The following is a 16518-nucleotide window of genomic DNA, read 5'->3' on the forward strand; positions in this document are numbered from 1 at the left end:
TTATAATGTCCAGATTTACCACAATTAAAACAAGATCCTCTTCCTCTACTCTTCTTATTCTCTTCCTGTTTTAAATCTGTAGATTGTCTTCGAAACTTCATGAGATTTTTGTCGGAATGCTTGACTCCGTTCTTTCGAATAAATCTATTATATCTCCTTACAAAATGTCTCATTTCCTCATCATCCGAATCTTTGTCACTACTTGAATCATTGTCGCTTTGCTCTTTTCGTGAGGACTTAGAGCTAGAGGCCACAAGAGCTATTGGCTTCTTCTCTCCCTCTTTGTCTCTTTTCTTCTCCTTTTCCTTCTTACTTTTGTTCTCATATTTTTCAAGACTTTCCAATGCTTGCTGATGTTCTTCCAGCTTTCCAAACAGAGTTGTAATCGTAAGTGTCGTTAGATCGTTGGCTTCCTTGATAGCTGTTACTTTAGGTAGCCATTCCTTGCTAAGACACCTCAGAATTTTATTAGTAGCAATTTCATTGGAAACAGGTTTTCCAAGTGCATTCAACCTATTAGTGAGATGAGTGAATCTCTTTTGCATGTCGGAGATAGATTCTCCTTGTTTCATGCGAAAGAGCTCAAACTCTTGATTAAGTGTGTTAATGTGGGACTGTTTTACTTCAGTCGTACCCTCATGGGCAACTTCTAAAGCATCCCACATTTCTTTAGCTGTCGTGCAATGGGATACTCGATAATACTCATCAACACCAAGTGCTGAAATTAGTATATTTCGAGCTTTCCAATCACACGACCACTTTTTCTCATCTTTCTCATTCCAATCAGCTTCTGGTTTTGGAACTATGGCGCCAGCCGCATTTGTCATAGTGATTTGAAACGGACCATTTTCAATGGCAGCCCATACTAACCTATCCACAGAATTTATATGAACTCGCATGCAGTCTTTCCAGTAGCCATAATTTTCACCGTTGAAAATAGGCGCTCTATTATACGCCCCCTTTGGTTCAGAATCCATACTGTTACAGGCAGCCACATGGCACCAGCAAACCAGGCTCTGATACCACTTGTTAGACGGTGTGGCTAGTGATCGAGAGGGGGGGGGTGAATAGATCACCTCTTTTAAATTAACGGATTTAACGTTTTATCAGAGTTTTCAAAAATGGCGGAAAAATCAGTCCCGAATCGACTTCCGTCTATTCTGAACCGCTACTAGAAAGCCGGACACACAAGTGTAATTGCTGGATTTTAATGAGAATGACAGAAACAATTCACACCAAAATTTTAACTAATTGAATGCACTTATCCTTAAAGTCTATTTCCAATGAATAAAATCTAGCTAACCGTTTTATCAAACAGTTGGTGTGTGTGTAATCGTTAATGAACAGCAATGGAGTTTGATTAAAGTTTTCTTGCCACTGCTGTCTTGAAAAAGAAGCAATCACCACACACTAACTGATATTGCGAAAACAGTTTGAAAAACGTAAAGAGGAGTAAGGTAAGAATACGATACGCAGAGATTTGGTAAGGAAGTTCCCCACGTCGTCCTCGCGTGTGGGTACGTCTCCCTCTCAATTTCAAATGAAATTGAGAACTTTGATTATCAATTATTGCCGAATCCGTTGATACAAGGTTTTGATACAAAGACAGAATTCTAAACTCTAAGAACCTCTTCTTGTATAAACCTTCACTTGATCTGAGCACGATCAAGATTTTCCTGCACAAAGTTGCAAACAATTCACCGGTTCCACGACCTGCTTGCGAAATCCCCCGATCTCCAAACGCAACGCTGCGGCTGAATGTGTTCTGCAAATGTGACTCCCAAACCCTCAAGAACACTCCAGTTCTTGAAGGACAAACCAGTAGGTTTTTCCTAGAAACCCCCTTCAATCTTCGACTCAGCTAGATCCTCGATCGTTCCACTGCAAACCACAGCTAGATCCTTGATCGTACCACTGAACGTTATCTCGATGCTTCTTTAATCCAAAGAACAAGAATTGTTATGTGTAAATGTTCTTGAAGAAAAGTGATTGAGAAGATGAAGAAGATGAAGTCTCTTTCAGGTTTCTATGTGCTCTCAAACAATTGCTCCAACACTGCTTTTGATCTGTGTTCAATTGTTTTCCCTCAATGAATTCGTTGTCTTGCACTGCTGTTGGAACCTGTCTTTTATATTCTGCAAAACCAGTTGCTGTTATACCATAAAACAACTTTATGTATTGATACATAATAGTGTGCATAGATGCATACTGTAAGTAATGTAAATTTTGGTGAAATTTATTATTCATGTATCGATGCAAAAGTCGTGTGTATCGATGCAAGTGCTTATTACACTAGTATGTATCGATGCCTGATGCGTATGTATTGATGCACAGGCTGTTTCATTTGTCATGTATCGATGCAGGGATCGTGTGTATCGATGCATAGAGTATTTTGTCTTCCATGTATTGATGCAAGACTCGTATGCATTGATGCATACTGAACAGAAAGGTTTTGTGATTTATCTCATGCTGTATGTATCGATGCAGAGGCTTCATGTATCGATGCGTACTGACATAAAATGCTTTTTAATTGTTATTTAAAGGGAAATATCAATGTAGGTTTATATGTACAGTTATGCAACAATAGAGTGAGATGAAAAACATAATAAAACACACATGTATCATGTAATGCAATGCACAACCAACATTTGGATGATGATCACACAATTTGCTATCATTAAAAATTAATTCAAGGTAAAGAATTCTCTCACAGTTCCTTTGGTTCTTCTTGTTAAACATTCATCTATAAATTCCATATTCAGAGGTTTTAGATTTAAAAACATGATAGGTTCATCACCATTTTTGCTATCTATAGCGGGGTTGTAACACCTCAAAATTTGCCCTCCTCTTCTTGGGACTAGTTTAGCATATTGCATTTCATGTTTTAGGACATTAGGCATTTTCATATTGCATATCATGTGAAATAAACAAGTCATCCTCTAAGTTCTTGTCAGAGATGGAGAAGTTGTATAGTTCAAGCTTGAGGGTCTTATTGAATTGATCACCAACCATCTGAGGGTTTGTGCTTCAATTAGGGTTTTCTTGGTTCTTCAAGGAGGTTGAGCGTTATCTTGTTTGCAAGGGTACGTTACCATCATCATGGTTATGACATTATCAAGGGGTTCATTGTTCATGCTCAGATTCCTTTGGATTAGGGTTTTGACCTCTAGTCAACCCTAATTAGTGCCATTCTTTCAACCAGGGATTTTCAAGGGGATGAGGTATTCTATTGAGATGGGGATCACATGATCATTCTATTGAGCTTATGTGAGCCAAAGTTCATTTTGGAGCAAATTGGCCAAGTGTTAGAGGCTCAAAGTCATCAGTGCATTGCCAAGTCATCTAGGGGCCCATAAAAGTCAACAAAAAGTCAACTGAGGGCTAGGAGGTGGAGAAATGAGTTTCAACACTTCATTCATGTCCCAAAGAGGTCCATTTGTCATTACAAACACTTATCTTGAAGAATTTGAGCTCAGATGAAAAGTTTCCAAAAATGGAAAGTGACCTGTAATTGAAAGTTTCCAAAAATGGAAAGATTTTGGTTCAAATTCAACATGATTTTACATCATCAAAGAAGTTTCAAATGAATTTTTGTCCAACATGAAAGTTGAAGATATTTCTCTCCCATTTCCAAAAAGTCCAAGATCATGAGCATCTGATAAATGGTTAAAGACTTATGATCAAATGATTGCCAAGTATGCATGGAACTTCAACAAGCCATAACTTTTGATTCAAAACTCCAATTTGAGTGCCTCTTTTTGCAAAATTCTTGTCTTGACCTATATTTTCCAATTCAAGCATTGCATTGCATGAAATTTAATCACATAATCATGTGTCCATTCATATGCATTTTGGAGGGAAATTGGGGAATTTAAAATTGGTGCAAGCTACAAGCCTAATTCCAATCCCATTGTGTTCATTAGGTGATTTTAAGTGGATTTGGATGCTAGCATGTTATTGTTGACGTCCAAAATTAGCCATGCACCTTCGTTTTTCATTTTTTTGCAAAACACTCCAAATGTCCTTAATTGTGATTAGTACGTGTCTAATTGTGATTACAATGTAATTAACACATGGTATATAAGATAAATCATAACAGAATTGTTCATAATCACAAATTCTAGATTTAGATTTCGTTTTCCCTCCAAATTTCTCTCTCATTGGAATTCAAATTTTCTCCACACAACCACACATTTTCTTGATAGATCCATCATCCTCATGACATTTGGAGCATGATTCATCCATTTTTTGTGGAAATTGAGCAAGGTTTGAAGCATGTCAAGCATATGAACACATCAATGGCAAGTGCAAATTAAGCAAGATCTAGGTCGTGGCAAGCATCCATTTCTACATCAAGCTTCATAATAAGAGCAAAGGAGGAGATCTACACACTTTGGAGGCCTTGAACACACTGTTTTGATCACTGCCATTCCAGGTTGGTGAAAATTTGAACCTCTTAATTCATGATTTTATGGACATGATTAGATAGGCCTTTCCATGCTAATGATTCTGATCTAAATTTCATTGAATTTGGTTGAGATTTGAAGAAGTTATGTGAAATTAAAGTTTGATGTTCATAAATGTTTTTGTTTGATTCGCTTTGATTATTGAGTTTTAGCATGAATGGAGGTTAGGTTCTTGATGTACACAACGAGACGGTTCCAACGGTATAACTTTTAGTGAATTCTGCAAAAACAAATTAGACGTGGCTACTGTAGCACCACCGTCTCAAGGTAGGAGACGGTGGAAACCACCGCCTGGCACAGTAAAACCGCCGTCTGGTTTTTTAGGCTAGGGCTTGGTCCAGTCACCTGCCATGCATATGCCCGTTGGCAGAACAATTGGCTCTTACGCGTTTGACCAAGTCCACATGTACGTGGACTGATGATGTGGACGCCACTTCATAAATGAAGTGATGCGTTTTGGCTCCTTCCCTCCCTTCGATTCCCAGCTTTGGACAATTGTGATTTTGTGTTGTTTCTCCAGCGCATTTTTCTGTACACACGGTTCGATCCCTGCAGCACGCGTATTTCAAATAAACCAATCCATTTTATCATTTCCCTCCAATTTAACATGTGATTCTTCATTTATTTCAAATATTTTCATGCAACTTGTAAAATTCATAACAAATTGAAAATTTATCCAAATTGAGTGCCATTTTTTTTCACATGTTCATATGGATGTGTACTATTTTATGATGTGATTTTCTTGATTTTATCATTTCTAGATTTTGGATGGTGAATTGTTATTTGAACATGTATGCAAATGTGACATGCTTCATTCATTCTATTGTGAAATGCTCATACATTGGCCAATTGATTTGAAATTTGGTATGCTAAGTCCCAACATGTTGCATGATTTTTTAGGCTTGGTTGTGAATTTTTATCATTTTTCATTTCTGTTTTAGACACATGATTGTATGGTGTGACAATGTGTGTCACACAATTTGATGTCATACTTGTTCATTTTCATTTCCATATCAATTGAGCTCTGTTGATTCTAATTTTTGGCATGATGATTGTGTTTAACCTGTTGATAGCACATAGAAATTTTCATAATTGTTTGATTCATTTCTGTTTTAATATGGAATTTTCATTCTTTGTGACCAATTGTGTGCTTTGTAATTGCCTTTGCCTTAGCATGACCACTAGATGGATTTGCTTTAGGATTTGAGTTTGGTCCTTTTTAGGATATGTTCTCACTTGATTAAAGGTGCTTTATGTTGAATATTGGTTGCTGTTTTGACTTTTTACTTTGCCTTTGACCCTAGCCTTGGTGCTAGTGGTTTGTACTCATCTTTTGAGTTTTGCATTTCAGGTTCAAGCTTATAGTCCTAATGGTTGATGCAATCTCATGACTTGAGATGCAAATTTTCTTTATCCACTAACCTTTATTGTGTTGTAGGTTCCTTGGTGATGAATTCACTTGAGTCAGTGGTTGTAACACTGTTGACTGTTTGTTGGATTTGTCTGAATGTGAATATTGACTTGTTTGACTTTCTTACAGGTACTTTAGCCGCTTTAACTCATTGCTTGAGTTTGCTTTGCTTGTGGTTGGCATACCACCTAGGTAACCATTCTAACTCCATGTAGTCTGGAAGCCCTGTCGTTTCTGTTTGGCAGGCATTTGGATGAAGTCCTCCTTAAGAGGCAATGACTGTGTTTGTTTACTTTTGTGCCATGTACTTCAAAGACCTCCTAAGTGAAGAGGCATTGGCAGATAGAAGGGATTTGCAATCAATCCCCTGCTATTCAGTTGAGTCTTTCATCTTGCTCGCACCACGTGCTGATGCATTTTGAATAAACACCCAAAATCTTGTATATAGAGTCAGTCATGTGGAATAGGGTCCCACATTCTGGACCCCCACGTTTTCATTGATTGAAGCTCACCCAGACCCGGGTTAAGAGCTATGAGGTCTTATCCTCATTACCTTTTCATCTACTCACCCTGACGGTCAATGTCAGTGGTTAAGAGCCTCAGACACCCTTTCCAGTGTTGGCTTGTTTGTCGAGGTTGATATGACCCCTTGACTAAAGCCCAGTCTTGTGTGAGCCGCTTGTTTGCATATAGCGTGCGGTGATTGCTTTTGATGTTTATCTGCTTTTGCTTCCTCTCTCCTTTCTGTAGGAGTCATATGATCAACTTTCGAGGAAGTTGAACGTACGTAGAGATAGACTTGAGTTGACTCACTGCCTGTGTGAGTCAAACTCTTGTTAGAGACCTCAACCTAGGGTTATAATTTGCATGATGACTATTAGGCTCGAGTCAATCTCCCTTTTAGTCCGTTATTCCCTTGGTCTCTGGTTAGGAGAAAGTTTCTCCCCTGTTAAGGGGAACTACGTCGCCCTGATCCTCATACCAGATGAGGTACGTAGGCAGGAGATCGTGCGAGATCTCTCCGGGCACCCTTTTTCTTTTTGTGTGCGTTTGCTTGACAGCTATTAGGCTCGAGTGCCAGACTCCCTATTAGCTTGTCTATTTGATAACCTTTTTGCGTGTGTTTGGAGTCGGATGTAAGACCAGCCATTGGCATTCCGTTTCCTTGTTTGTGTTTGTTGTTCGGAGTCGGACGTAGGACCAGCCATTGGTAGTTTGTTTCCGTTTGTGTGTTTCTTTTGACGTATCAACGTCTTTGTGTTGTGTTTTGTTTCGGCGTGCGTTATCCGAACTACGAGTGTTCTGATTTTTCTTTGGATAGGGAAGATACGTAGGCATAGGATGCGATATCCTAGCGAGCACGTTTCCCATTTCCCCGAACTACGTCGACTCTGATGTTTGTTTCTGACAAACTACATAGGCCCAAGATGCGACATCCTGCCGAGTCACCTTCCTCCGTCTTCTTTCATCTGTTTATTCCAGTATGTGTGCATTCTTTTTGAGCAGTTATTCAGCAACTTTATTCTATTCTTTTGAGCGTGGATCCCGTCGAGTACGACGGACGTGAGGGGTGCTAATACCTTCCCCTTGCGTAACCGACTCTCGACCCTTGCAATCTCCGGTCGTAAGACCATTTCCTTTCCAGGTTTACTTCGAGCGTTTCCTTTCCTTCCTTTGGGGATAAATAACGCACGGTGGCGGCTCTGTTTGTTTGTTTTTCCTGCCGATTGTTTTTCGCGTTGCGACAGCTGGCGACTCTGCTGGGGATCTAACAGAAGTTGACCTCTGGCTGGTCCATCTTCTTTAATTGAGTCACTCCTAGCACTCTCTAGGATAGTTTTGGTTGCTTGTGCTGCTTTATTTATTGCATTTATGATTATTATACTGTGATTGTATATATTTGTATATATGTTTGCATGCATCATATTATCATTGTGCTGGACTCTGTACAGGTTGGTTCCTCTGATTTGGGGTGGGTGTTCTGAGTGGGGATAAAACCCAGGCCCGAGTATACACCTAGGATTAGCATGGTCTCATGTTGCCTCTCATGTTAGGTCAACATGTTTTTGGCGACGTGACATACCACAAGCCAGACGAGGTTCTTTTGAGAGAGCTCTTCCTTTGTGGAGTATCCACTTTGGTTGAGTCACCTCAGCTGAGCTGTTGACTTCGGTGACCGTTCTTTCCCGGATCTTTGGTTTAGACGGTCTTATGAGAGCTGCAGCGGCACACCCGAAAGGGCAAACCCGTTGAGTATCTTGTCCGATTGTCGAGACCATTATCCACCTTAGGATGACCTTATTAGAATTCACCTGTGAGGAGAGGGTTGATTCTTACAGATGCATGTTCTGATGGTGACTTTGGTTAAGTCGGATTTATGGATTTATTTCTGAGACGCCGGAGTTCTGTCTGCGATATTTATCAGTGGGGATCCGTTTATTTCAGGATTCCCTGGGCTGGTACAGATGATCATGTTGTTATCAGAGTAATGGTTTTCCAGTGATGATGGTGATATATCCTTCGGTTCCGTTTATTTCGGAACCCTGAGTTGGATTTATGGTTACATATCCCCTCAGATGGTTGTGATCAGTTCAGGGACCAGGGCTTCAGTGCAGTGGATGTTCAGATGATTTGGAGGATGGCATAGTGCATTACATTCATACATCAACATCATTCACATTTTGCATTTATCCACATCTAACTCATGTTTATCCATATGTAGGGGACATTCTTGATTGAAATCCTGGTTGAGAGACTTCTTTGTTCCAGATATGAGGACCGGCTTGAAAGACGATGTTGTCTACAGTTTCTTTGATCCAGAGATTGGTGCACTAAAAGAGATGATAGCATTGATTACACCTGACCATGTGGGGATGCTCCGTGAGGCTTATGGTGGTATTCTGAAGTTGGTTTTCAGGCTCACAGATACAGATAGGAGTGCCATCCATACTCTTCTCTAGTTTTATGACCCTGGCTTGAGATGCTTTGTCTTCCCGGATTATTTGTTGGGACCTCTGATGGAGGACTATGCCAGTATCCTGGGTATTCAGGTCGGGAACTAGATTCCTTTCTATGTCACTAAGGGAGAACCTGATGTTGCTGAGATTTCCCATGCTCTTTCTTTGAGCCCAGAAGTGACTAAGGGAGGTTTGAAGGAGAAGGGAAAGTTGCCCGGTTTTCATCTGAGTTTCATGGAGGCCAAAGCCAAGGAGCATGTTGTTTTGGGTAATTGGAGGACCGTTTGTGATTTGCTTGCTGTCAGCATTTATGGAATCATCATGTTCCCTAATCAGAAGAACTTTGTGGACATTAATGCCATCCGGTTGTTTGCTCAGAGGAATCCTATTCCTACCCTGGTTGGGGATGTTTATTACTCGGTCCATAATCGGAACGAGAAGCGGCGTGGGGGATTGATCAGATGTTGTGCTCAACTGTTGTACAAATGGTTCATGGGATATTTTCCTTCCATAGGTGCCTTTGTCTTTCTTGATCCTACTGTCAGGTGGTCAATCAAGTTGATGGGTTTGCGAGCCAAAGACATAGCTTGGACTCATAATGGTGTGGCTGGACGAGATTTCATTTACAGTTGTGGGAGTTTTCCCAATGTGCCTGTCATAGGAGTTCAAGGTTGCATTAATTACAACCCGACGCTTCTTAGGAGGCAAATGGGGTATGCCATGGAGGTTCCTCCTCTCGAGCGAGAGATTCAGGAGTCTTTCTACTTCCCGGCTGAGGGTAATTCGATATAGTTGAGGCAAGTGTCTTGGGCATGGCGCAACATTCAAAGAAAGGGCAAGGTTCCTTTTGGTAAGGTTAATAGCAGGTCTTTTCCTCTGTTTGATGATTGGCTCAGAAAGAGGATTGAGCTCACGCATCTACCATTTCCTGGGGGTGATCCTTGGTGTCCATTGATTGAGGGGCCATGTTCTTTTGTCAGCATGGAAGAGTTCCTTGAGATGAAGAAGGCCAGAGATCAGCTGCAAGCAGAGAAGATTGAGTTGGAGATGAGTGTTGCTAGGATTCAAATGGCTAATCAGGAAATCAAAGGGAAAATAGAAGACCAGGATAAGAGGCATGCCTTGGAGGTGAAGCACTTTGAGATAGACACCGCTTATTACCGCAAGATCAGCCAAGCTTTGGAGTCATCCACGAAGGAGCACGACATCACCAAGGAGAAGTTGGCTAGAGCTTTGAAGGTCATTGAAGATGAGAAGAGGAGGCAGATCCTTGTGAAGAATCAGAGCGAAGCTAAAGCCAAAGTCCTTACCACGGAATGGGAAGCGGAGAAAGCGAAGATTATTGCCGAGAGAGATCACTATCTTGCTGAGAGGGATCATTATTTCCGACAGATGAAGATTCACCAAAAGGAGATAGGAAGATTGCAGCAGGAGAACACTGAGCTCAGGTTCGCCGTGAAGTTTACCAAGATGGTTGATGATGCAGAGCCTTCTGTGGGACCTTCTTCGGTATAGACTTTTGTTGTTATGTGTGGATTATCGTCAGGCCTGTTGACGGAATTCACGTGCTTGTATTTTCTTTCTGAGAATTGTAATTTGATTTGTATTAGCCTGATGTATGACTTTTGCACGTGTGGTACACTTTTGATATACAATGGCTGTTATCATTCAGTGATTGATCTTCAAGCTTTATTTGCTTTTCTGTGCACTCACATAGCACACACATGGTTGGGTGATATCTTTGCTAAATCATAATTCTCTGCTCTGTATGGTAAAATCAAATGATTGATATCAGAATGTTGCTGGCAAATTATTATCTGTCTTGATGAAACCAGGATCGAAAGACAGAGTGTTCCTCATATGGATAGACATTGCATTCATGCATGAATCATAATAACTTGTCTTCTATTTTGCAGGTGTCGGTTTCTAACGTGCTTGATTGTTTCAGGAATCATTGCTCGCGCACGTAGAATCATTCCCTTGCACGTAGCACGTCCACACAGATACCCTACCAGGCACAACAAATCCAAGCTGATGGATCTACCCAACGCAAATATTCTCGAATTGAAGGAGAAAGTGAGTGAGCTGATAAACGTCATGCAAGGCTTGGCCTTGGGGCAGAAAGCACTTGCTGATAAGGTGGAAAAGCTCGAGCGGGCTTCGGCTGCCAACAATGGTAATAATCAAGAGGGTGTGTCCAATAACGGTCTGGGTGGTTCTAGGGATGGAGGAGATCTCAGAAAGAAGACTATTGCTGGGGTGGTGATCAATAATGGTGGTGGTTTTGGTGCTGCTACAGGCGGTGGACCAGGTTCGGTGGGCAACAATTTGAAGGATAGTCTGTTTCCTCCTTTCTTTGGGGCTGAGGAGGATAGAGAAGAAGACCAGTTCTCCATGCTGAATGAGCAATTTGGTCAATACGGTGTTCAACCACCGAACAAAGAAATTCAAGTGCTGGCAGAGAAAATCAGAGCTCTAGAAAGCTATGCTACTCCGGGGGTTGTTAATATGTCGAACATGGGGCTGGTTGAGGGGATTGTGATCCCACAAAAGTTTAAAGCGCCTGCGTTTGATAAATACAATGGGAGTTCTTGCCCGGAAACTCATCTCCAGGCTTTCGTCCGAAAATTTTCTGCTTATACAATGGACCAGAAGCTCTGGATGTACTTCTTCCAGGACAGTCTGTCTGGGGGGTCTCTTGAATGGTATACCAAGCTGAAATCTTCTGACATTAAGAGCTGGCAGGATCTCGGAGATGCATTCTTTAAACAGTACCAATTCAATACTGATATGGCTCCTAGCCGTACCCAATTGCAGGGTATGTCTCAGAAGCCTAATGAAGGGTTTAAAGAATACGCACAGAGATGGAGGGAGTTGGTTGCCCGAGTCCAACCTCTGTTGGTAGACCGGGAGATGTCTGATCTGATTATGGGTACCCTTCAGGGGACATTTGCAGAGAGAATGGTAGGATGCCCGGTTACCAACTTTGCTGATATTGTAGTGGTTGGGGAAAGAATAGAGAGCTGGTTGAAGTTGGGGAAGATACAGGGTAACGCTTCGTCGTCTGGATCGAAGAAACCCTTTGGTAATGGCCAGCGAAAGAAGGAGGGTGATACAAGTGCTGTGTATGCCCAGAGGGGACAAGGTAGGGATCGTTACTACCAGCACACTGCTGCGATAACCATTCCTGCTGATAATTCACCTGCACAGCAACAACAACAACCGCAACAGCAACGACATCCATTTCAACAGAGACCGCAGAGGGCCGGGTATCAGGTGAGAGGGCGAATGAATGATCGTCAATTTGATAGACCACCTGTGACCTACTCATTCTTGTTGAAGAAATTGAAAGATTTGGGGTTGGTCCAGCTGAGGACGTTGGCTCCGTTGAGACCTGATCAGAGGCCTGCCAACTATGATGAGAACGCCAAATGTGAATTCCACTCTGGTGCCCCTGGACACAACGTGGAAAATTGTAAAGCTTTTAAGTATGTTGTCCAGGACCTGGTGGATTCTAAGGCAATTAATTTTGCACCATCTCCGAATGTTAATGCTAATCCCATGCCTGCGCATGGTCAAATGGGGGTGAATGCAATTTCTGTGGATAAGGGCCGAATCTGGATGATGAACGTAGATCAGTTGAGAACTCCTTTGGCTAAGGTCAAGAGGAAACTGTTAAAGAATGGGGTGCACCGTTGCTCCGAATGGATGTGTGATATTGAGGGAGGTTGTCCAGAAGATGATGGATGAGGGAAGCCTCAGATTTGAGAAGGTTGATTTGGAGAGGGAGAATGTCTCCACCATAACCATCTACTTTGATCCGATTGACTTGTCAGCGCTGGCAGATGCGGCTCCGGTTACCATCACGGTACCTGGGCCAATTCCTTATGACAACGATGATGTTGTACCATGGGATTATGGTGGAGAGGTATACTGTAATGGGGAGAGGCAGGAAGATCAGGCTGCAGGTGAAACCACCGTTTCAAAGGTGGATAATGCCGGACCCAGTGGTTTCACTCGCAGTGGAAGGTTGTTTGCACCTGATGCTTTTGAGGAGTGGGGAGGGAGAAAAAGAAAAGAAAGATAAGGCTGAGGCTTTAGCCAGGGCAAGAGGGAAGCAGGTGGTAAGCGAGGGTACTCCTGTGGCGATACCGGCGCCTGGTGGGTCGGAAAAAGAACTTGATGATGAAGCTGAAGAATTTCTGAGGATCATCAAGAAGTCTGAGTATAAGCTTGTTGACCATCTGCAGCAAACGCCGTCTAAGATTTCGATCCTGTCATTGCTGTTAAGCTCCGAGGGGCATAGAGAGGCTTTCTTAAAAATACTGAAGAGAGCCTATGTTCCTCAGGAGATTACGATTAATCAGTTGGAGACAGTGGTGTCCAACGTCAATGCCAGCCATGGGCTGGGTTTCACTGATCATGATCTGACTGTAGACGGGCGTAATCACAATAGGGCATTACACATTGCTATGGAATGTAAAGGAGCAGTGCTCTCGCACGTTTTGGTGGATACCGTCTCCTCACTCAATGTGTTGCCTAAGAAAGCCCTGGCGAAGCTGGACTGTGAAGGGTTAATCTTAAGGCCCACTGACCTGGTGGTGAGAGCTTTTGATGGGTCCAAGAGGGCTGTGTTCGGGGAAGTGGAGCTCCCTGTGAAGATCGGGCCCGAGGTGTTTAAGTCTGTGTTTCATGTCATGGATATTCAGCCGGCATACAGTTGCCTGTTGGGTCGACCATGGATACACGCTGTTGGGGCAGTAACTTCGACTTTGCACCAGAAATTGAAGTATATCTGGGAAGGGCAGGTCGTCACAGTTTGCGGAGAGGAGGACATCTTCGTCAGCCACCTATCATCGTTCAAATACGTGGAAATGGACGGTGAAATATGGGAAACACCAAGTCAAGCATTTGAAACCGTTAAGGTGGAGAATTCCACTTTTGTCAAAGAAGAGAAGAAGCCGTCCATTTCTTCGTATAAGTAGGCTGCCGAGGTGGTGAAGAGCGGAGAAGCCCCAGGTTGGGGAAAGATGATTGACATTGCCGCAAAAGAAGATAGATTTGGGGTTGGCTATCAGCCGGGCCGAGGCTCGTCTGGGCAAGGCAGAGGACGTCGTCAGCCGGTCACGTTCACCAGTGCTGGAATGCTGGATCCAGATCACATCTGTATGGTGGGTGAAGAGGTCGACAGTGACTGTGAGCTTGATCAATGGATAAAACCGTACGTACCAGGGATGGAGATCCAGAACTGGAAGGCCGAAAAGATCATCATTGTCATTCTACATGAAGAGTAATATTTCCTATTTTTCAATTTTGTCTGCATGAAAGCCATACGTTTTACCCGAAACGTAATGGTTCATTGTAAGGGCCACCTCATGTGTTTCATCTTGCAATATTTGCATCATAAATAAAAGGATATTTTTTCATTAAAAGCGGTGTTCTCTGTTTTTCATTTATTTTTGCAGTTAAAAAGACAAAAATAAAAATGGCAATGTTTGTTTTCTTTTTCCTTTTAATTTGCTTTATTCCGGTTCTAAAGCAATGCATGAATCAACATTCATGCAGATGCGATCATTCTCCGGATCTCATTGATAACAATCCTGTTACACCCTCATATGACTTCGACAATCCAATCTATCATGCCGAAGAAGAAGGCGAAGAAGATTGTGAACTGCCAGAGGAATTAGCCAGATTGTTGAAACAAGAGGAGAAGGTGATTCAGCCGCATGAAGAGCAAGTTGAGGTTGTGAATCTAGGTACCGACGAGGTCAGGAAAGAAGTGAAAGTTGGGGCTGCTTTGGAGGCGAGTGTCAAGAGTAGAATGGTAGCCTTGTTGAAAGAGTATGTTGATATATTCGCCTGGTCTTATCAAGATATGCTAGGGTTGGATACCGATATCGTGGTGCACAAGCTACCATTGAGAGCAGAATGTCCTCCAGTGAAGCAGAAGTTGCACAGAACTCGACCTGAGATGGCCATGAAAATTAAAGAGGAAGTGCAGAAGCAGTTGGATGTTGGTTTCCTAGCTGTTACAAATTATCCGCCTTGGGTCGCGAATATTGTGCCGGTGCCGAAGAAGGATGGAAAGGTGAGAATGTGTGTGGACTACCGGGATTTGAACAGAGCTAGCCCGAAGGATGATTTCCCATTACCTCACATCGATGTGTTGGTAGATAATACGGCTCAATTCTCGGTGTTTTCCTTCATGGATGGCTTTTCTGGCTATAATCAAATCAAGATGTCGCCAGATGATATGGAGAAAACAACGTTCATCACACCGTGGGGCACTTTGTGTTATAAGGTGATGCCATTCGGTCTCAAGAACGTCGGTGCTACCTATCAGAGGGCCATGGTGACTTTGTTTCATGATATGATTCATCATGAAATTGAATGCCATGTTGATGACATGATAACAAAGTCCCAAACAGAAGAGGGGCATCTGGTAGATCTGGCCAAGTTGTTTGACCGTTTGAGACAATTCAGACTGAGGTTGAATCCGAATAAGTGCACTTTCGGAGTGCGGTCCGGTAAGTTGCTGGGGTTTATTGTGAGTGAAAGGGGAATCGAGGTTGATCCTGCTAAAGTAAAAGCAATACGAGAAATGCCTGAACTGAGAACAGAAAAAGAGGTTCGTGGTTTCTTAGGTAGATTGAACTACATTTCACGGTTCATATCTCATCTAACGGCCACGTGTGAACCTATATTCAAGTTGTTGAGAAAAGATCAAACGGTCAGGTGGAATAATGATTGCCAAGCGGCATTTGAAAAAATAAAAGAATATTTGCAGGAGCCTCCGATTCTGATGCCTCCTGTAGAGGGACGACCGTTAATTCTGTACTTGACGATCCTCGAGGGGTCTATGGGGTGTGTATTGGGGCAGCATGACAAATCTGGTCGAAAAGAGCATGCGATTTACTACCTTAGAAAAAAGTTTACCGACTGTGAAATAAGATATTCACTGCTCGAGAAAACTTGTTGTGCTTTGGTATGGGCTGCTCGCCGACTGAGGCAATATATGCTGGTTCATACCACTTTGTTGATTTCCAAGATGGATCCGATCAAGTATATATTTGAGAATCTAGCATTGACCGGACGGGTTGCGAGGTGGCAAATGATTTTGACCGAATATGATATTCAGTATACCTCTCAGAAGGCGATAAAGGGGAGTGTATTGTCTGATTACCTCGCCCAGCAACCCATTGAGGATTATCAACCAATGAAGTGTGAGTTCCCTGATGAAGACATCATGTTTCTCAAATCGAAAGATTGTGAGGAACAAATCCCGGAGGAGGGGCCTGACCCTGAATCCGAATGGATTCTGATGTTTGATGGGGCCGTTAACGTGAATGGTAGTGGAGTTGGTGCTGTTTTGGTTACGTCGAAAGGATCCCATATTCCTTTTGCTGCCCGACTAACATTTGAGTGCACCAACAACGTGGCTGAATATGAAGCTTGTATCTTAGGGATTGAAGAGGCGATTGATTTACGAATCAAGAACCTTGTTATATATGGAGATTCAGCTTTGGTTGTGAATCAGGTTAACGGGAAATGGTATACGCATCAGTCCCATTTAATTCCATACCGGGATTATACGAGGAGATTGTTGACGTTTTTCACCAAGGTGGAATTACATCATGTGCCTAGAGAAGCGAATCCTTTGGCAGATGCTTTGGCTACTCTGGCT

This window comes from Lathyrus oleraceus, chromosome 6 (assembly GCF_024323335.1).
Source record: "Lathyrus oleraceus cultivar Zhongwan6 chromosome 6, CAAS_Psat_ZW6_1.0, whole genome shotgun sequence".
NCBI classification, from domain to species: Eukaryota; Viridiplantae; Streptophyta; class Magnoliopsida; order Fabales; family Fabaceae; genus Lathyrus; species Lathyrus oleraceus.